The sequence below is a fragment of the Carassius carassius genome, chromosome 2, assembly GCF_963082965.1.
Source record: "Carassius carassius chromosome 2, fCarCar2.1, whole genome shotgun sequence".
Taxonomy (NCBI): Eukaryota; Metazoa; Chordata; class Actinopteri; order Cypriniformes; family Cyprinidae; genus Carassius; species Carassius carassius.
In genome coordinates, this window is record NC_081756.1 from 13151508 (window position 1) to 13165407 (window position 13900).

General features: G+C 36.6%; 1 protein-coding gene across 3 annotated transcripts in view; it reads right to left on the reverse strand.

Annotated features, from left to right (window-relative positions):
* Positions 1-13900, reverse strand: part of LOC132103278 (neuroligin-2-like) — a 203882-nt gene that overhangs the window by 176165 nt on the left and 13817 nt on the right. The window lies entirely within an intron of this gene.

A 13900-nucleotide genomic window follows, 5' to 3' on the forward strand; every position in this document is an offset into this window, starting at 1 on the left:
TTCCACAGTCCACTCTATTTTCTCTCTCTCGCATTGATTACTCTGAGTCTAATCCAAACCGTTTGGCGGAGGCGCGGAGAGCGCGCGAGTCATGACTAACACTTCATGACTTTTTAGAGATTTTATTATTAAATGGCGGATTCGCAAATGATCGCTTTAGTACAATCGGCAGGCAATTATACAATAATAATATTAAAATAGAGGACCAAATCGGCTGCCAGGCCACCGGGAATTGTTCTCCCGGTGTCCAGTCCGCGCCTGATTTCCATATCCGAGTCATATATTGCATTTTTGGAGCTTAATATTCACAGACACTAGTCCATGTCATGTTTTGATTCAAGTGTACTGACCTACTTTTGATATAGTCATCCAAAATGTGGCACATTCCGTCCGCGTTAGGCATTTCGTTTTTATGACTGGATTCTACGAACCAGACTGTATTTCCGCATCCCGGAAATTATTAGGGCGGTATGTCTCATAATAGTCAGTGCAATTTGGGAAAGAAATCCACAACCTTTCTAGACATGGATAGTATACCCTACATACATTTTCAATGGAGGGACTGAGAGCTCTCGGACTAAATCTAAAATATCTTAAACTGTGTTTCCGAAGATGAACGGAGGTCTTGCGGGTTTGGGACGACATGAGGGTGAGTCATTAATGACATAATTTTAATTTTTGGATGAACTAACCCTTTAATATAAGTGATGATAGTGGAAAAATAAAGTATTACATTTTGTTGAAATTCTACACAGACAAAAAAAAAAACTCCTTTGGAATAACATGCAACAGTGAAATCATTCCCAATAAGACTTAAAAATTTGTGATAAGAAAGTACATATCTTCCATTTTGATTGCATACTGACAAAGCCTTAAAGCGCAATTGTGCTTTCTTGAAGATTTGATACAACAGTTAAATAACACTTTCTCCTCCTCAATACTATGATCAGTCTTTTATAACAATCCACTTTACCTTCAAAATATTATTTTGCACAGTGACGTTTAATCTTATTCCAATGTGTTTTTCATTTGACAGCATTTGCTATAATTCTGTCCCAGGTTGGTGGTCTGTAATATAGATTCATGTGATTAAATGAAACTTCACTGTCCAAAGCCCTGCAGTACAATACAACGTCACATTCATACATCATTTCAGTGACTGCTGCTTGTGAAGAAATAAAGACAGAAAGCAGAATGTGTAGACACAGCAGAACAGAGCTTTTCTAGTAAAGTTAAGGTCTCAAGAGATGAGTAGAGCCTCACATTTCCAGTCCCATCGTACATTTATGTTGTAGGTGACAGTGTTGTGTTGGTTGCCATTAAACCTCTTTGGTGCAGACGGTCTACAAATGTATCATTGTCCTGTGATTAAAAGGCTGTCTGCCATCTGTTGATATTTACCTCATACCTGATCCTCAAAAACAGGCCTTCCACTGCCAAACAGTAAACCACACAGTAAAAAAAAATTATCCTGATTTTAATGGTAAAAGGCTGTAAAAATGCTACTGTAAAAAACTATTAATTGGTTAAAGTTTCTCCTACTATATACAGTGAAAAATTGTATTGGATATTTCATTCATGCTGACATTCCCAGAATTCTCTGCGTTAGATTTCACATTTGATGTTTTTTCATTTTGATATAATGATGCTCCTTAGTTTTTTTTCTTATCGTTTATGTTCATTATGGTTGCATGTTAAATCTAATGTCATTAAAATAATGTTTATTTGCATTACATTAGTGTCGTGTTTTACCATGATGGTGTTTGTGTGAATGACACAGAGTACTTTCAAGAATATAGATATATAAGTAGTTTTCTTCTCAGCTTGTGGAAAAGCTGCTTGTTATTAGCTTTGGTTCATCATGTGACTTTCTCACCACCTGCTTTTGACCTTGACAAACTTTGCTTTCCTAGTTATAGTTTTAAAGAATACAGTTTAACTGATTTCAGTTCATTTTAAATGTACTTCCTTGCATTGCACTTAAATTGCAATTATGCATCATGCTATTCAAGAACTGAATTCAATTCAGAATGGTGTTTTGTCACACCAGCCATAGCACGTGCTTACAGAAATATCTCTGCAGATCTGTGGGAAAGATCTCAACCTTTCAGCCTTTTTGACGGCAGTCAGCAATCTAGTAATGGAGGATGAGTGGCCCTGCCATAGCCTCGGCAGTAAACAAGAATGAAAGAGTGAACAGTACTCCCCAGAGACATGGGCAACTCTCCAGGCAGTTAACACAGGCTTCGGAAGGGTACATGAAAGGGAGAGAGATGAAGAGAGAGGGGATGAGGAAGATAGAGAAAATGAGAATCAGGTGAACTGACAGACAGAGAAGCAGAAATAGCCTTTACTAAAGCAATCCTCAACATCCTGACAGCCTCATTCACAGCATCTAAGGTGGATTGTCACATCATGTCCTAACCAGATGTGAAGTGACAAGTTCAAGGAACAAGTCGTTTGTCTGTTTTCATTTGAAGCAAAAGTGCAGCATGATGGAATATGATCATAGGAAATCAGAACATAGTTGATGTTTGATTTAAGTTAGAGAGGGATTTCATCCAATGGGTTTTTACAAGTGGGTGTGGCTATCTAGTGCAATGTCATAAATATAGAAGCCAAATAACCAACAAAGTGTTCTGTCACTTGTCACAGTCATTGCTGGTTAGGAAATAAACTATGATTTTCATGGAAAATACCGTTTTTATGGCCAGCAATTTTATTGTGCTGCATCTGGTTGCATGATGTACTATAACATCATGAGGCTTCTACTCTGTGACTCCAGGAAAGCGAGAGACTGAACAACTCAAAACTGTGATGCTGAGTTCACATGACAGATTTCATTTAGCTTCTTTGGCCCCGCCATCAATCATATACAGTAGGTGGAAATGTGCATGTACACCCAGTGTATGGTGTTGATTTGCTTTTCATTGTACCTGCCAGAACCCAGCCACTGCAAAGACAAAATATTTATACACTACAGCAGAGGTCTGTTCTGATGGGGTCAAGGACAGAAGGGGAAAAACATTGCTGAATGCATATAAGTAAATGTAGCTGATCAAATAATCGTCCATAGTTATGGATATTAAATTATTTATATATGTATTTGATAGACCCTTGAATATTGGCTTTCATTGCATTAAAGACATACATCTTACACGTTCATTCTCAGAGAATCAAACTCCTGACCTTTTCATGCAATATGAAAAATAAACAATATTAACATTTAAACAAAATGCTTCACATACACTACCTTTCAAAAGTTTGGGGTAATATTTTTAATATTTTTGAAATAATTTTTTTATGCTAACCAAGGATACATTTATTTGATAAAAAAGAGAAGAAGAAAAACAGTAATATTTTGAAATATGATTACAATATAAAACTTTTTTTTATTCCTGTGAGGCAAAGCTGAATTTTCAGCAGCCAGCTGTCAGTGTCACATGATCCTTCAATAATCATTTGAATGTGATAAAATCAATGAATGATTTGCTCAAGAATCTTATCTTGTTATTATCAGCTGTCGTGCTGCTATATTTTTGTGGAAATTGTATTTGTTTGTTTTTTATTCTTTGCTGAATAGAACGTTCAAAAGAACTGCATTAATTTGAAATATAATTTAATGCACCTATTTTCACATTTCTTTATAAAAATACATTTTACTGATCCCAAACTTTTGAACGATGGTGTAACTTCAAATTTTCCAGTCTACAAATGACTACAACAAATATATTTAAACTTACAAGAATAAATTATGTTTGTGACAACAACAATGTGTTTTGTTGAAGAATTATCAATAATAATGATATTAAGAAACGAAGTAATACGTTTCAACATTCTGTTATACATTTTTTTGTATAACAAACAACTTTGGTACTGTGTAATTTTGGATCGCCATTTTATGACTAATATAATATTTATTTATATTATTACTAAGATAATATGAGTCCTGAAGCTAAATCAGAACCATTGCCCAACTGCACACTTCACATTTTCATTAAATGGGAAAAACAAACAAACAGAATAATAGAACAACTTAAAAAAAAAAAAATGTTTCCTCAATAATTTTAATAATACAGGAAAAACAAGTCTATTGTTTGTGTGAAGGAACATCACTACTCTATAACTGAAGCGTGGCGTTACACGCTCAAGAACTAAACAATTGCTCTGAGGAGCTACAAAATTATCAATGAGTGAAGCAACTCAATACGCTTTTATTGAACCGCCCTCATTTGTACACCAGATAACATCCTTCTGCGGGAGAAAGGAAGGAACAAATGGAAATAAAAATTCCAGCATGTGCACTACTGCAAGGTAATACAAATGATCTGGATGCCTGACTCATTATATTTTCCTTACTGAACAACGACAACGGACGGTTATTAGAATATTTCCCTCACGAATTGAACAAAATAACTCCTCCATACATCACAGCAACACTGTCATGCATTTAGCTTATTGGAGATATGGTGAAATGGACATGCTAATGTGCTTCACAGTGCTGTACTCCCCTCCGAGGACATCTGAGCATTAAAACTGTAGTTCGGCGGCTCAGGGAGGCCTCGCCCCACTAAATCATGTCTCCTGATTGCCCCCACAGACACATGTTCTTGGTCCTGATCCATTTAGCAGCCAGCTTGGCTCATTAGGTTCTGACACAGCATGTATGTGTGTGTGTGTGTGTGTGTGTGTGTGTGTGTGAAGAATATGCTAATGGTTAAGTGGGAAGCGTGCTGGTTTGGGTGAGGAGGATACCAGTCTTTCCTAATTAGCCTGAAGCTCAAACCTCAACCTCCATCCCACTGGAAGAAATGAATGAAAACACTGATTATTAACTTTTTATGGCCCTGGAGGACAGTGCATACATCCACAAATAACAAACAAGGTTTTAAGACAACGAGAAAAGGTTAAGGTAGTGAAAAATGTCCTGCGGTCCATTATAAATGACACATCTTTGGTTAAATGCACCAGTTCGAGCCCAGTCTACTGAATTTCAGGTAAGAATGGATGAAGGAGGAGGCTTAGAAAGCCTTTCTCTGGAGGCCTAATTTATGAGCATGCTGATCAATGGTTAATTAAGCCGAGAGACTGAGCAGCGTGAATGAAGGAAGAGGGGTGAAAGAGTAAAGAAAAGCTGCAAGGAATGAGAGGTGGTTATGGGAAATGTAGTTTTCTATAATAACAACATTGTTTACATTGGCTGTATTGGCTTTGAAATTAATACGGCTGACATTTCAACTGAGGGGCTTCAAGAAAGGCTTATAAATGATTCATTATGTCTGAAAGCTCTGAGATTGCTGCCTGTGTGCCTCGTTGATGCATGGATTTACTCTGTGTGATTAACTAACTAGGACTTTATAAGGCAAGATTTTGAGAATTCAAATAGACATAAAGGTATGTGAGAGAGAAAGAAAAATCTTCTCTCTGAACACAAGATCAATACAAAGATCTTTACATCATGATGTTATAAACCTTTCTAACTTGTCACAATTACTGACTCTGACACTTCTTCTCATTTAAAAGAGTTTCAAATTGATTTTTTTTTTCATACTGTAAGTAGTTACATTAAATGAGGTCGAAACCGTACAATGTACTTATCTCTGCAGGTTGTAACTTTGGCACCATTATGATTTAAAATAATTTAAGGAAGCAATTAAAATGGGCTGACTTTTTACAGCAAGAGAGAGACTATCAAGATCTTATTATTCCTCTTTTCACAGATGAGAGTCATGATTTGCAAAGAATCAGCCTGATCCTTGAAAACATGTTTAGTTCCCTCAAAGAAAGGGGGTGGAGTAGGGAAAGCAGGAGAATTCTGCTGACTTGTATTTATTTTCACCCTCACTGGCTCAAACTAAATTTTCCTTCCCACTTCCAAAAACTCTTCGCACTTTTCATATCATCCCCTGGTGTTATAGCCAGATGTGGGATTGCATAAGTGACATCCCACTTCATGGATTATGCCATCCTATGTTCTGTGAACAAAAAACTGCAACATAATATGTGCCATTCCCATGAGCTGGTCCATGAGTGATATTAACATCCTCTGCTGTCCAACAGGGTGTTAACGTGTCCATGTCTCTGATGCAGCACACTTTGTCCCAAATGACTGTCACTCTGAAATTGCTGGAGCTGGCAGAACAAGCTGCAATATCAGATGCACCACAACCAACTGCCAGGTGCCCATTCTTTTTAGTGAAGTTAATGGCTTTTTGTGGGGAAAAGGCTTTTTTGCCCTTCTTAATAACAGTGCTTGCTAATGATAAGCAATCACACATTTGAAAGCAATCACACTCACCTGGCAGACAATAACACGGTTGAAAAAAACATCCAGTAGAATTTTTATAGACATCACTGCATACTAGATTCAAACTTGCATTATCCACCTACGCAACAGTGCAGTTAACTCAATGTACTTACAACTGAACTCTACTAAGTGAAGTTACTTTGGAAACCTAAAGGTAAACATGATGCCAACTCATCTATACAAGCACTTACTGTATCCACCTATCTTTTCCTGCTTTCTTTTCTTTTACTGAATTGATTTGGCCTTGAGGGAAAGACGAGTCTTCTGATTAATGAATCTTGAAAAAGCCACTGTTTCACTTGAAAAATGGCAACGCACCAAGCACAACGCCCAGCGCTTAAAGAGAAGGAAGAGATGAAAAAACTCAACAAGCTGAATCGGCCAAGAAAACCGTGTCATGCTTTTTTTTTTATTGGAGACTTGAGCTCACTTAATTCCCTCCCTCCCATTTTCTCTCTGAATCCTTCCCTCAGTCTCTTTTGCTCAGTCTTGGCTCAGTGTGGAATGTTTTTTTTTACATCCCTGATTGTGACAGTAACAAAGATGAACAAAAAGACAAACACAATGGCAGTCCTTCACAATTATTTGCTCTCATGCCTAGGTCTAGGTAATATCTCAACCTCAAATCAATAGAAAAAAATTAAAATATATATTTAATTTAAAATATATGCACATTATTATTATTGTGGATTTGTTATTATTATTGTATTATTTGTATTTATATTTAATTATTGTGTTTTAATATCACTTTAGAATATTTTATATTGTATATAATAGACAACTGTTAATAATTGCTGTTAATAGTGTTCATCATCTGTTTGATTACGTCTTTAATTGATTTTTCCGAACATTTCTGTCATATGCACATAAACTGACAGTCACCACTGATATTAAATATTGTAGAAACTTAATTTTCTGTAAAATTGCTTTGCAATGATCTGTATCGTAAAAAGCATATTCAAATAAACTTGAATTGAATTGAATATATGATTAATATTTATATTATAAATGTTACAAATGATTCACAGTATTGTTATAAGTATTCAGATAAGCATTTCAAATCATGTTTTTTAAATGCTTTGTGTTTTTATTACTGTAATGTACATATTACTACCTTTAAAAAGTTATCATTTTAAACATTGTTTAGGCATTTGCATTAACTCTTAATGCCACAGTTCTCTTTTGAACTTGAAATATAACAATGTTCTTCAGAAGACTTGAGACAAGACTTTCATCTTTAAAGAATAGCGACATACAGTACTAGAGTCTGAAACAGAGCTCTAGAGTGAAAGAGACAGAGAAAGAGAGATAAATGGGGGGTTAAAAATGTACATAGTGCATCAGAGAGTGAGTGCAGACCCTTGATTTACTGTTCTATTCTCTGTCCTCTCTTCTTTCACTTCAGGTTCAACCAATACACCTGCTGCACTGATCTAGGACCAGCTGCAGTGCTCTAATATTGACACAGGTCAAGTGGCCAGCCCTGCACTGCAGAGTAGTATTTGGATCAGCAGGGCTCTAAAAGAAGAAAAAATAAAGTATGAGAGAGAGAGGGAGAGACAAAGAATAAGACAGGGAGGCTTTAGTCATCACATCATCCTCCCATAGTGCAGCACTGCAGCGCTCAGTCCTCAATGCCTCTGTCGCCTGCCTTAACCTACATAACCAGCCAGCCAGAGACACACAGCCATGTCCTCAGCATGAAAATGCCTCTAGACACAGAGGAAGAGAGGGGGCAAAAAGAGCAGGTGAAGCAACATAATGTGGAAAAGAGTCTGAGAAAGTATACGTATATGTTTATGTATTTGCCAACTACCTCAAGATACAGTACACATAATAATAATATAACTACACAACATACAGTATTTAGACAAATTGCTCTTTAATAACAAAACTGCTGAAAATCAGTGGTTGTGAATATAGATTTTTTTGTTTTATTTGATGGCTAATGCTAAAGTTGATATATTCAAAAGCTATATATATATATATATATATATATATATATATATATATATATATATATATATATATATATATATATGATATCACAATAATTTAAAATAGTAAACACATGGATAACAACTGCTGAAATGAAATTTATTTGATATATTTACTAAATGAGAAATAAATTCATTGAAATAATTTAAAACTGCATAAAAAAGGTTGCCAACTTCTTGATTTTCACAAAGTAAACAAACTGTTTAAAATCTGACTAAAATAGAAATAAATACTATAACCAACAGTGCACTCAGTAACCTGGTAAGTATGTGTGCAATGGGAATCCTTCTTTTTTTTTAAATAAATAAACAAACACAATGTAGCTCTTATTTCTCACAAATTAATAAATTGTTTATTAGAAATTAAAAGACTTGTTGTGGTACTTCATTAGACATAACTTTATTAGACAGAAGCTCTGTGCACGCAGGTGCTGGTGTTTTTAGCACTGTCAGAATCAAAGTCCAGCTTCTGACATATAAGCCAAACAGAAAATTCATTGGACGATGCTGATTAAAAAATGGCAAGTATCAGCCAATAACAGTTGACCACCCTATTGAAAATTACACCACATAAAAAGTAAAACAAATTCAAATATTACTAATAGGTGGTATGAAAAAAATTATGAAGAATTTGTCTTTTTTTCCCCATCAAACTAAATAATCTGAATTTTTGAAATAACTTTTCTTTTCAATTAATGTCACCTTATTTTTCAATCCTTGCTCTAGGGATTGTTTTCAAAATCCAATCAGGTCCTTGATTGGATATATTTTTGTCATTTTCTTTTATCTTTTTTTTGTGTGTGTGTGGAAAATCCTGTTTGACTCATAAATATACCACATTATAGTAGTAAATGTTGACTTTAGGAAGAGAGAGACAGAGCTGGGCATAAAGGCAATAGAGAATACAGGCAGAATGTTCAGTGGTTCGTTATTGTCCCTGGCATCCTGCCTGTGACAGTCGATTGTCATATCTCTGGCCGTTATGATGGTAGCACTTATTGTGTGTTGTCTAATGCCTATTATACATTAACATTCAGACAAGGGCACAGACAGACCCAGGCATCCACTACAGAGAGTCGAAACACACACACACACACACACACACACACACACACACACACACACACACACACATCTAAACACCCTGATTGGACAGAAAAGAGAAAGAAATACCAAGAAAAGGGGTTGATGTACCAATTAAATGGCTAGATCTTGATCTTATTGTGACCATCAAACCAGATTACCATCGATACTGAAACAATATCTGTTTCCCAGAATTCCCAGTATTACCAGGAGTAGCCAGGACCCACTTGCCATAAGAGCAACCATTTGGCTTAATAGTCTCATTCTGTGTGTGTGCATATGTTAACAGAAAAGGAAGGAAATGGTGTAATAGCCCACTCAATGCATTTTAACCGCTGATCTGATGGTGAATGCATTGCTTGAATTCCATTTGAGGACAGACTAGCAACCAATTATTCTATTTTTATCTCTAAAATTTGACAGAATATGATTACAGATATAAGTGCAAGTGTCTGTGTGTGTATGCGTGTGTCTCACATAATAAATATACTAATCTAGCTGAGCGTCATCGTGCAATGCGGATTTACTCAAATCCCCTCAACAGCAGGAAGAGGAAATCAGGCCATAGACAGGCAGTGACCTTGCTGTGCCGGTCACGTGATGCGTGGCAATGACTGAACTGAATATCAATGCGGATCAATGCAATTCAGAGATATTTCTATTGATGCTTTAGCAACACCTGTGTGTTCAACCTGCAATGATTTCATTAGATGGATGGACAGAATAAACCAGCAGCAGATGATGAATTAAACATGGGATCTTAAACAGATTTCCTATACATAAACACAACAAAATCACCTAAGTGTTTATATTTTTAGACGTCTCTTATTTAAGGTCCCATATTGTACACTTTTCTGGAGTTTTATTTTAGGTTTTGATGTCCTTAAGAATATATATTTGTGATATAATTACCAAAAACCATCTCATATTTTTACAGCTCCTTTCTCAGGAGGATTGCTAAGAACAGGTCGATTTTAGCCTGTCTAATTACTATTCATGAGTCCTTCTTCTGATTGGACTGTTGTTTTCCGAGTGATGCACGACCAGGCCAACCACAGATAACTAGGGTCAGCCGACGTCACAGCCCTAGCTGGAGACAGCAAAACAAATGGGAAACTGGAGGCGGCCCACTCAAACCAGCGCAGATTCGGCTACGTAAGGAGCTTAAAATATCATCTTGTTGTGATGTTGAGTGCCAGAATCGATGTAATACAGCCTCAAATTAGGAGTAGAACTGAAACAGTTCTACTCCACCATCATCGAATCCATCCTCTGCACTTCAGTAACTGTCTGGTTCAGCTCAGCTTCTAAATCTGACCTCAGAAGACTACAGAGGGTAGTCCGGACTGCTGAGCGAATTATCGGTACAACCCTCCCATCTATTCAAGAACTGTACTTATCCAGAGTGAGCAAAAGGGCTGTTAAAATCACTCTGGACCCCTCACATCCAGCACACTCCCTCTTTGAACTGTTGCCATCTGGTCGACGCTACAGAGCACTGAGCACCAGAACGACCAGACACAGGAACAGTTTCTTCCCTCAGGCAATCCATCTTATGAGCAGCTGATAATAACTGTGGGACACACTATTTATATTTATATACACTACACTTTTTATCCAACACACATACTTAGCGTACACTTAAATCTTTTGCACATAATATACATGTACATACATGGAACACAATACACTACTTATATTTATATTTATATTTATATACACATACACTTATTTATCCAACACACATACTTAGCGTACAGTTAAAACTTTTCCACATAATATACATGTACATACATAAATGCTCATTTTAATATACCTGCCATACATTGTCAATTTGTATATTGTCAATCCTTACCCACCTATTTGTATTTTTTTGTATTTTTTATTCCTTATTGTGTTTTTTGTTATTGTGTTATTGTTATGTTGCACTGCGGAGCTCTGTCACGAAAACAAATTCCTCGTATGTGTGAACATACCTGGCAATAAAGCTCATTCTGATTCTGATTCTGATTCTGAATTAGACATTTGATCGCATTTTGATCGCATATCTGCTGCCACTGCCAGACAAACAAACCAATGACAGCTATGGTTAAACGTGATAAACCGAGCAGCAACCTCCCGCTCTCTCTCGTGAAGCCAACAAGGTAGTGACTAAAACTGTAGTTCATCGACTGGCCGCTGGAGGCTGGCTGCTAAAGGGAGTCAATCCCATCGACTCCCCATGTTAAAATGCCCAACTTTACAGAAGAAAAAAAAACATGTTTACAGTCTGGTTCAAATAATAGACTTTTGTCTATATAGATAATTTTGCCCTTCATGACAATTGTGAGGGGGGAGAAGTTTTTTATAACGCATCCGTTTAAATTATATTCAGCCTTAAAGTGCTGCATAATTAAGGGCGTGGTCACTGGAGTGACAGGTAGATTGTCGCTGCTGTCACCGCTGTCACGCTAGGTGGGCATGGCTTCAGAAACCATCTCCCGCCTGTTTGTCCATTTTATATACCGGGAGAGTCGCGTGGTGAAGCGCTGCTAAGATGGCGATGGCCCGCTCTGCACACTTTGAGTTTCAAATATGCTCTTCAGGAGTCTACGGGTGATGTCAAGGACACTATGTCCATGTTTTTATACAGTTTATGGATAAAACGAGCGGACTGGACGTTCGTCAATAATGCTCGTGTTTGCACTGAGTGAAGTCTGTACTTCCCGGTCAGAGAGCACCTGTCCATCAAAAGCTCACTATCCAATCAGAGTAGATCCCTGTTAAGCCCGCCCCCACAAGAGGTTTGTGTCAAAACACCAAACGAAAAACTGCGAAGCATACGCAAAATATGTGGCAATGAATTCAGAATCCACGATTAGCGAAAACGGATCTTTGAAAAAGCATATTTGAAGAGCCTGACACAGAAAGAATTTCACAGCGTCATGCCATGGAAACCTGCAATCCATTCCGGTTGCTCGTATTTGGGTTTATCTGTCCTGTCAAACACACTCTGGGAGCTGACAAATTTGCCATAATAAACTTTCAGTTAAAAGTTGATTTTTTTTAAATGTTAAAATATTACTCAGTGCATCTCAATATTATCTCATTGCAGAGACAGCTAAGAGTAAGTAATTTCTGGAGACAATGTGGGCAGTAGAACTGTCTGGGAAACCCATGTTTATTTAAATATTTTAACATATATATATATATACACACACACACACACACACACATAGTGTTTATATTATTAGCATTTTTTAAATATTAATATCGTATCATATACAGATAAACAGTCACACACACACACACGCATACAATCTTTTCTATATACACAAATAACCATGCAAAACTTTTGGGTCAGTAAGTTTTAAACGTGAACTGATGAAAACAGTAAAGATATTTACACAAAAGATTTACTTGCTGTTTATTTTAATGCCTATTCATCAAAGAATATTTAACAAAAGTAAATAAATAAAAAATCTTTAGCACCACTTAGCATATCAGAATGATTTCTGAAGGATCGTGTGACACTTAAGACTGGAGTAATGGCTTCTGAATATTCAGCTTTGCCATCTCAGGAATAAATTACATTTTAAAATGCATTAAAATAGAAAACAGATATTTTAAATTAATTATTCATAATATTTCATAATATAACTGTTTTACAGTAATAATATTTCACAATATTACTGTCTTTAACTTTTATCAAACAAATGCAGCCTTGGCGAGCATAAGAAGAAAAAAATCCTACCAACCCAAAACTTTGTAGCATATATATATATATATATATATATATATATATACAGGTCCTTCTCAAAAAATTAGCATATTGTGATAAAGTTCATTATTTTCCATAATGTAATGATAAAAATTAAACTTTCATATATTTTAGATTCATTGCACACCAACTGAAATATTTCAGGTCTTTTATTGTTTTAATACTGATGATTTTGGCATACAGCTCATGAAAACCCAAAATTCCTATCTCAAAAAATTAGCATATCATGAAAAGGTTCTCCAAACGAGCTATTAACCTAATCATCTGAATCAACTAATTAACTCTAAACACCTGCAAAAGATTCCTGAGGCTTTTAAAAACTCCCGGCCTGGTTCATTACTCAAAACCCCAATCATGGGTAAGACTGCCGACCTGCGAGAGGGTAAGACACAGAAAGAAATTTCTGAACGAACAGGCTGTTCCCAGAGTGCTGTATCAAAGCACCTCAGTGGGAAGTCTGTGGGAAGGAAAAAGTGTGGCAAAAAATGCTGCACAACGAGTGGAGGTGACCAGACCCTGAGGAAGATTGTGGAGAAGGACCGATTCCAGACCTTGGGGGACCTGCGGAAGCAGTGGACTGAGTCTGGAGTAGAAACATCCAGAGCCACCGTGCACAGGCATGTGCAGGAAATGGGCTACAGGTGCCGCATTCCCCAGGTCAAGCCACTTTTGAACCAGAAACAGCGGCACTGGACTGTTGCTCAGTGGTCCCAAGTACTTTTTTCGGATGCAAGCAAATTTTGCATGTCATTC